Here is a 9,752-nt window from a genome sequence, read left to right on the forward strand (position 1 = left end):
CTAATTCGAACACACATTTTTCGATCTTACAATAAAGCTGGTTAGTACAAAGTCTTCCGAGGACTTCTTTCACTTGGTCATGATGAGTAGCAAGGTCTCTGGAAAATATAAGGATATCCAGGTATACAATCACTGAGTAGTACAGGAGGTCACGAAAAATTTAGTTAACAAAATGTTGAAATACGGCTGGGGCGTTGCTCAGACCAAAGGGCTTGACGAGGTATTCATAGTGCCCATCTCTAGTGTTGAATGCCGTTTTCCATTCGTCACCCTAGCAAATACGGATTAAATTGTATGCACCCCTTATATCCAATTTTGTGAAGACAGTAGACCCCTTCACCTTATCAAAGAGCTCTGTGATCAATGGTAATGGGTAGCGATTCTTGATGGTGATTTCATTGAGTCCCCTATAATAAATACAGGGGCGCAGTCCGCCATCTTTTTTCTTAACGAAGAAAAACCCTGCATCGGCAGGAGAAGATGAAGGTCGAATTAATCCTTTGGCAACATTCTCTTGGATGTACTCGGTCAATGATTTCATCTCTGACATTGATAATGGATAAGTCCGACCTCAGGGAGGCATTTTTCCAGGTAGTAATTCTATTGGACAATCCCATTCCCTGTGGGGAGGCAGAATGTCAGCCCCCTGTTTGTTGAAAATATCCAGATAAGAATGATATTGGAATGGTAGTTTTTCAGCCAGGGCGGTATCAGAGACCCGAATGGGGACCACTTTCTCCAGACATGCTTTAGCACAGTTCTTACCCCAAGACAGGATATGCATGGTAGACCACTCAACCTGAGGGTTGTGCTTCTGTAGCCAATGAAGTCTGAGTACAATAGCATGGGTAGCCTTAGGAATGACAAGAAATTACATTTCTTCAGAGTGCAATGCTCCTACCTGGAGTTTAACAGTTGATGTGCAGTCAGTGATGGAGCCAAGAGGAATCAGACTGCCATCCACAGCCGATAGTGATATTGGATGGGACAAAGTCACTGTGGGTATATGATGCTTGATGACATAGTTGTGTGTTAAAAAGTTCTCAACAAACCAGAATCCATGAGAGCAGAAAGAGAATAACGTTTTTTTGTCAAGAATAAGAGTCACAGGAATCACAGAGTCAAATGGTTGAGAAGAGGGATGTATTCCGCCTAATCTTTTCCCTCTCTGAGAGATTAGCAGTGACCATTTCCCGGTCATTTGGTACAAGAAGAAATCATATATCAACTTCACATTGATATAAACAATTTCAACAGTTGTTGTCTTTGACTTTCTTCAGGCGAGAGATGGGACCTACCAATTTGCATGGGCTCTGTATCAGGCGTGGAATTTTTAACAGAAGTAGAAGAAATCCCCTTATTTTTGCTTCTTACACCAGAGCGCTCTTGGAGGCCTAAGTCAATTTTAATGCACAAGAAAATAAGGCCCTCCAATTTAGATGGAAGATCATGGGTTGCTAATTCATCCTTAATTCGGTCAGAAACTCCATTCCAGAATGTGGCAATAAGAGTTCCTCATTCCATTGCAATTCAGATGCTAAAGTCTGCAATTGAATCACGTATTGACCCATAGATTTAATACCCTGGTGTAACCGAAATATGTCTCTGGATGCTGACATAGATCTTCCAGGCTCATCAAATATCTTGCGGAATGTGGTAATAAAGTCAGTATAAAACAGACAGTGGGTCAGATTGTTCCCATAATGTGGATACCCAATCCAGGAGCAGGGATACAATATAAGTAATCTTGGTTTTGTCAGATGGAAAATTGGCAGGTTGCAAGGTGAAGTGGACATCACATTGGTTTATAAACCCGCGACATAACTTGGGGTTCCCGTCAAATTCATTAGGAGTTGGTTGGTGAAGTCTGGGTGTTGGAGAAACAATACATGCTGGAGGGGTAGAAACACCAGGTCCTGTGGTAGAATTTAGGATCATATCCTGACGGGTGGAGATTTCCTGAAGACATTGCGCCAGCTGGCGACTTTTTACTTCCAGACTCTACAGACATCCCGCAATATTGCTGAGGAGGTCCGGTGTAAGATGAATTCTTTTGGCCGGATCCATGTGGCCATCACAAACTGTCAGACTAGTATTTGTTTGTGAACCCCGTGTCTGATATTCATCTGTGTTGATGTCTAGAGGCATGTACAGAAAGCTGGCAGGCCTAAGGAGACCTCCTGGCATGTAGTGAAGAACACTTCCCTGACAGGGAATCGAACCCGGGTCTCGGCAGAGAGATGCCAGATCGTACCCACTAGACCACCAGGGACGTCGGAGTTGAAGACAAGTTGTTATGTGCAATCAGACTAGAGTGTGGCAGTAGAATGACCAGGCTGATACTGGATTAGTACTGTATATAAATAATAAAAACACTCTTCTTACTGTAACCGCAATGCTGGAGTGGTAGATTTTGGCAACATATTCACCAGGCTGAAACTGTGTTGTCACTGTAGTCCAGGATCCAGGAGCACTCAGATGGTAGCAGGACCGGATGCAGACAAAACCGGAATGGGTAGTAGGTAATGATACCAGAAACGGCATCGAATGGAGCAGGAACCAGGAACACTCACCAAGTAGTGAGAATGGTATACACAGGCAAGTTGTAGGTTTGGATAACAGGATCAGGTAGGTATTCACTGTGCAAATAATGGGATAGCTGCCTCAGGCATAGATAGAACCAGATTCAGACCAGACACCGGAATGGATAGTGGATGATGATACCAGGGATGGCAACAGTGGTGCAGGAACCAGATGCGCTCACCATGCAACGAGAATGGTATACACAGGCGCAGGGCCGCCATCAGGGGGGGACTGCCGGGACTATAGTCCCTGGCCCGGACACTTGCCAGAAAGGAGGGGGCCTGCCCACTCCTACAGCCCACTACTACCTCCTTTTACTAGCTCCGTATTAAGTGAAAGAGGTACCGCTCTGACCGGCGCTCCTCTACGGACCTGATTGATTTACAGAGGCCGCTTCCTCCCGCCCACCCACATTTTCAATAAAGCTTTTTTTCCCTTTTCTTTGAGTCGGTGCGGGTGATGCCACTCCGCACCAATGGAAGAGAGAGGAGCCATGCCTGCCAGCCACCCAGCCCAGGAGAAGAAGGAGCCTCCTTTAGTGAAGTAAGTTTGCAGCAGCAGATGCAGGGACTGCTGACTGCCTGGCTAGGAATGGAGAGGCAGAGTGTACATTAAGAGAGTCTGAGGAGGATAGAGTGAGCTGGGCCATCTGTTTTAGTTATACAGTATATACACAGCCAGACGGGGGGGGCGTCGGGGGATGCTGGGGAGGGGGGGAATGGGGACCCGGTCTATTTTGTTAGTCCCGGGCCCCACTGTTGTGACAGTGTGTTGTCACACATACCAATACTTTGCGAATGACAGCTTTACATATAGCGGCCACTCTTTGGCTGGGACCCACGTGTAATCAGCCAATAAGTGGTTATATCTAAAGCGGCCTCTGATTGGCTGGCGGGCCATGGGATTTCCCAAAGTGGCCCATCAGCTGTCATTCGCAAAGTATTGGTATGTGTGAAGAAGTGGACCGACCAGCTGGCACAGGTAAGTTTGTGTGAATGGGATAGGTATGTAATAAAGCTCTACTATTTATGGTGTGTGTTCTGTCTTTTTTTAACTATTTATTTTACAGTGGGGGTACGGGCCACAAGTGCCAAAGGGCAGGCATGCTGGCACCTGTAGTTCCACTGTAAAATACAATAGTTTGGAACTATTTAGCACATTATTACCGCTGTACCCACAGCCCAGGGGTGCGTGGAAGAGCCCCGGGCTTCAGCCCCAGCCTGGGGTTTCAGGAGAGGGGGGACACCTCATTGAGGTGGTCCCCAACTCCCCTGACATCCCCGGCTTGGGATGCGAATGCTTAGGCCATGGAAACCTGGTAATAGGGTCTCCTGACTGTGGCATTACACCCCGGTTTGGGTCCAGTGCTGGTTTTAAATATAGGGGGACCCCTAAGCATATTGTGGCAGTATAACCAGAGTTGGCACTGGTGAGCAGCAGATTCTGTGTGGGGCAGGGGAGATCCGCGCACACAGACTAGAAAGGCATTGTGGGAAGATGCCTAATGGCTGCTGAGGGAATTTTGGCTCTCTGGGGCTTGATGTCAGTGGGGCCGCCCCCAAACGGAGGCGTTCACATGGGAACGCCTCCATTTGGGCAGCCACTCCCCCAGCCCGCCCACCAAAGGGGGCATGCTGTCACTCAACATCGACAGCACGCCCCCTTTGGTACGAGACCCGGAGCGACGGTTTGCCCATGCGCACTGGGCCACCATCGACCCGCTTGCGAGTGCATCGCGCTCGGGAGCAGGTCTGAATCAGACCCAGAGCTCACTGTGCTAGCGAGCCAGTCAAAGCCGATAGGCCTTAGACTAGACCTGTGAGATACAGGGAAGGCTATCAAACTCTGGGACTGAGCTATGTTACCTGCAAGGAAGCAGGCCAGACAGATGCGGCAGCCAACAAGCTAGGGAAGCTATACCAGGCCAGAGGGCCAGTGTCCAGTCCTGCATGTGGCAGGAAGGACCACCAATCTCAGAGACGGTGAGAGAGTAGCTGCTTCGGTAGAGAGGGTTCAAGAAGTGAGCTAGTGCCCTAAGATAGGGCTAGGCATTTATTATTTTCTGTTTGTTCCTGATTATGCTGGAAGTAAAGCACCACGTGCATTTGTTTTACTGGAATGTCATGTGTGGAGTCTGATTCTGCACCTAATCATTGCACCACTGACACTAGTCTACCAAGCTAATTACCCCAAGTATCACATATGGTGGAGAATGCGGGCATAGAGATTCTACGCAAACAGGTTTACGCAAAAAGATCTGCACAGAAAGTGGATTACAGCAGCTAATGGAAATATGGATGTTTACTGCACCTGCATAGTGGACTCAACAGTGCAATGCTCATCAGGCTGGTGAGTGAAGATAAGTCTGTTGTTTAAACAAAAAAATTGTCTTCAAATGTGCACTATTGCTGCAAGTATATTGTCTGTGAAGAGAAGTGTGTACTTCCTTAGCATTGGAAGGATTAAAAGAAATGGTGTGGTTTATCCTGGTGAATTGCTCATGCTCGTTAAATCAAGGTGTGTTACTAAGAGAGCAGAGATTCCTATTGAAAGGCTATTGAGACTGCTTGATACATGCTGGTAATTGTAGTGCCACATGAAGAAAAATGTTTTGCTGTGCTAAAAATACTTGTGAAGACAAAGTGTGATACAGTGAAAACAAAAACAAGTTGTTCCTGTGTATTTTTTGTGCCAAGAATCATGGGAAACAAAAAGAAATATTCTAAAAATTTTCATTCTCAATCTAGAGAGATGGAAAATCCGAGCTGTAGTTTACAGTCTGAATGTGAAGAAAGTCGGTTACATGGAAGGGATTTAAAGCTGTTTGAAATCCTCTGTGGTGAATCCTTTCAAATTGATGGGGTAAACAATGTTATTACATTGAAAGAGACATTTACAAAGCAGAATAAAGATGTCAGTGTATGGTGCAAGGTCCTGTATCTCACCGTCCAGAGAGGACTATGGACCTCAATTACAGTCTCTCGAAAGCGGCCGCTCGCTCGCATCCAGCATATGCAAATTTTTCAAAGTGACGCCATGGGAAGTGATCGCTCGCAAAGGCATAAGCACACCCACTTTGGCTGTGCGAGCTATCGCTCTGTGTATGCTGACACCCATTAGCCTATGTTGAGACGCCCACTTGCACATGTCATCTCCAGGAAGTGTATTAAAACATTGGTACATCGAGCACCATCGGTAGTGATTGCAGCGCTTGTGGTTGCCTTACCCTGCCACAAGCACTGCGAGGACTTCAGTGTAAAAAACAAGCATGTGACGTGTACTATGACGCTGCCTGTTAATCATGCACGCCTTAAAACGGCGTTGAAACACTCAGGTACGATTGCGTTCGTACCTCCACTCCCCCGTTTCTAGTGTCCTGCCCCTGTTACCACCCACAAACGGCCTCTCCTGTCACTCATTTCACTGGGCTGTCTTTGCTGAGCGAGCGGGCTGCGCTCGCGCAGAGTAGTTCGCACATGTGCAGAACGAAGCGTGCGCATGTGCGTTTGCAAACCATCGGGCCGCTTGCAAGCGCACAGCGCTTGCGAGAGACTCTGAATGAGGTCCTATGTCAGCATGGAAAAAGTTGACTCTGTGTGAAGTTTGTCATGAAACACTTATGCGCTATTGCGACCAGATAAGCGACATGGAGGACAAGTCTACAAAAGAGAAGCTTTTGCATGAGAAAATTGAAAAGACGTTACAGTTACAGAGTGCGTTGTTGTCTTTGAAAATGGCATTTGAGCAGGAAGCCATTAAAAAAACATGAAGTTCTTAAAGAGACAGACCTCAAATTGGCAGCTATGTCTGAACACCTTGAGGAAGCTAAACTTTTCCAATGTGTTACAAAGTATGAGAATGATGTAGATATTGTTGAATTGCAGCAAAAGTGTGTGGTACTTCAGCAGGAAGTAGAAGAGTTGAAAGAATGTGTCCAGAGACATCAGAGTGATGCAGAGCGTGCACAAGTGAAAGTGGCGGATCTAACTCCGGTGTTAAAAGGAAAAGACTCTTAATTGTGCCCACACAAGTAAAACTTAAAGATTGTGAATTGGAGAAAAGTTCTCTGGCTTAAGAGTTCTGTGAAGTAAAAGAGAAGTATCTCCAGATGCTGCAGACTCGCGCTCAGCGGGAAAGTGACAGTGAAGGAAAAGAGATGGAGATGGTCCATCTTGAAGTCAACTGTAAAGAGCAAGTACAAACTCTTCAATCCAATTTAGCTGCAGCTAGAGCAGTTTCAGAATGTCTGACAGAAAGAAATGTATTCCTGGAGGAAAGTCTGCATAAAGCCGCAAAGCAAAGTGAATCTTTGGAGAGAGAGCTTAACCTTGCCCATGGCAGGGCTTGGGAGTTGTAAGAACAGAAGAAGAACCTTGAAAAGTGTCTGCTAAGTACACAGGAAACATTCCAAGTAGAGAAGAATACCAAAGAACTGGAGTTGCCATGAGTATTTAAAGTGGCAGCGTCTAAAATAGTTGTATCAAAGTTGGGAAATTTCCTAAAAGTCTGTATTTTAAGAGTGGATGAGATTCCTTGCAGTGATTTCCAGCTTACAGTGATAGCTGAGGGTGTGAAGTCCTCCCAAAGAGACATGGGTCCAGATGGCAAAACCGTGTCTGAAGTTGATGATAAAGAACTGACGTATACAGATGGTGATCGCATGACCTGTCAAGCAAAGGAACAGGATGTACAGAAGTCTACGGAGATAGTGATGGCTTCAAAGGATGAAACTCTCTCGTTGCCGTGGATTCAGGGTGATGTGAATGTGACGCAATCACACAGTTTGTAGTGCAAAGCAGAACCTTAAAGAAGATTAATTCTGAGAGTCTTGTGAAGAATAATACTCAGGTGTGTGAAACAATGCCTTCATGCAAGCAGGATGGAACTTGCAATTCTGCTGGATTTGTCTATGAGGAAGTAGGGCACTATGGGAAAATGTGCCTGAAATCCTTAAAGCTTGACATGCTCAAGAATGAATCTCAAGTGCTTCATATAGAAAGCAAGAAGTACCACAAAGTGAGGAAAAAAGTTAGGAGGAAAATAAATTCTGGAATCTGGAGAATGAGATCCCCAGATCGCAAGAGTTTGTATGAACGTGAATGCGGTGGATTTCCCTCATGAGGAGAGTGAAGAGCGACATCGTCATGAGAATGCCTCGTCCCATGTAGCTGAACCCAGGGGTTTCAAGCTGGGGAGGGGGATATGTGGCAGTATCACCAGAGGTGGCACTGGTGAGCAGCAGATTCTATGTGGGGCAGGGGAGATCCGCCCACACAGACTAGAAAGGCATTGTGGGAAGATGCCTAATGGCTGCCGAGGGAACTAAGTCCAGGGAGGACTAAGGCAGACCAGTCAGACAGAGCTCACTGCGCTAGCGAGCCAGTCAGGGGCAGGAGGCCTGAGCCTAGACCTGTGAGATACAGGAAAGGCTATCAAACTCTGAGACTGAGCTATGGTACCTGCAAGGAAGCAGGACAGACTGTGAGAGGCTGCAGCCAACAAGCTAAGGAAGCTATACCAGGCCAGGGGTCAGTGTCCAGTCCTGCATGTGGCAGGAAGGACCACCAATCTCAGAGATGGTGAGAGACTTTCATGCAGAGTAGCTGCTTTGGTAGAGAGGGTTCAAGAAGTGAGCTAGTGCCCTAAGAAAGGGCTAGGCATTTATTATTTTCTGTTTTTTCCTGATTATGCTGGAAGTAAAGCACCACTTTCACTTGATTTACTGGAATGCCATGTGTGGAGTCTGATTCTGCACCTAATTACTGCACCACTGACAGTAGTCTACCAAGTTAATTACTCCAAGTATCACAATATTATTTCACCCTATATTTAAAACCAGCACTGGCCCTGCAACCAGGTACTGGTTCCTAAATTACGGGGAACCCTACACGTTTTGTTCCCCGTAATTTTAGGAACCAGGAGTGGCTGACCAGTCCGGAGCTGGTTATGCTTTTGGAGAGGGACCCCACGTCAATAATTTTTAAAAAGAAATTAACCCTTAACATTTAAAAAAAGCACACAAGCAGTCTGCACATATTTCACTGATATGTGCAAGCTGCTTGTTCGGGAGAGAAAGTCGGGCAGGGAACTTGGGGCTTCAACACAGACAGGATCGATCAAATACACCATCAAACAACTCAATACTGTCAAAACCAGGAGCTTGGTAAAATCCCGATTTTTTTAAGTGAAAAAAAAACTGCAAATTTTCGATCGATCCTATCAGAGTTTAAAAACGGGACAAATCGGTACCAAAACGAATCTTAATAAATTTACCCCGGACTGTAATCTGTATCAGGGAAAGAGGATGAGTGTAAAAAACATTTAATACATGAGTTGGCTACTAAAACTACCCTGTGTCCCAATGATCTATCAACTTTTTGTTAATGAAATATTCTCTGAATATTTAATTGAATTATTGTCTACCTACTGTATATAATATTTTTATTTATTTTACATTTCTAGTTTATTATAATTTCCATGACAAAACTATTTAAAGCCTATAAAAAATAATTATTATGCCAAACTCGAGAAATATACTATATAATGAGCGTAGTTATAGTGGGTGCAGGGGATGCCGTTTACTATGGGGCCCAGAGGTCCATTTAGGGCACCCTAGACACAGGTCATATAATTATCTACCAAGTTTCCAGAATTCCCTGCTAAGATATTGGGTCTGACCTCTTGTCAAGTCTAAATGGGGTGACATATTATTTTCAGTGAATGATGTGTGTAGAGAATGGTATAATGGTAAGGGGGCCTGTAAAGTGGCATAATCTGAACTGGGCACTATAATGTGGTATAATAAGAACTGGAGGGCACTGTAATGATACATAATATTACCTGGGCCACTGTGATGTGGCACATTGTGAACTGGAAGTACTATAGTATGGCATAATATGAAAACAGGATTTGTAATGTGGCATAATATGAACAGGGGGCACTGCAATGTGGCATAATATGAACTGGGAAACTGTGATGTGGGATAATATAAATTATGGGCACTGAAATGTTGCACTTTAAGAACTGTGGGCACTACAGTGCAGCATAATATGAGCTAGAGGCACTGCACTGTTGCATTATGAACTGAGGACACTTCAATGTGGCATAATATCTACTGAGGACACTGTATGGCATCATGTGAATTGGGGACACTGTGGCATAATGTGTAC

This window comes from Taudactylus pleione, unplaced genomic scaffold, assembly GCF_031769625.1.
Source record: "Taudactylus pleione unplaced genomic scaffold, aTauple2 ptg000479l, whole genome shotgun sequence".
Classification (NCBI taxonomy): Eukaryota; Metazoa; Chordata; class Amphibia; order Anura; family Myobatrachidae; genus Taudactylus; species Taudactylus pleione.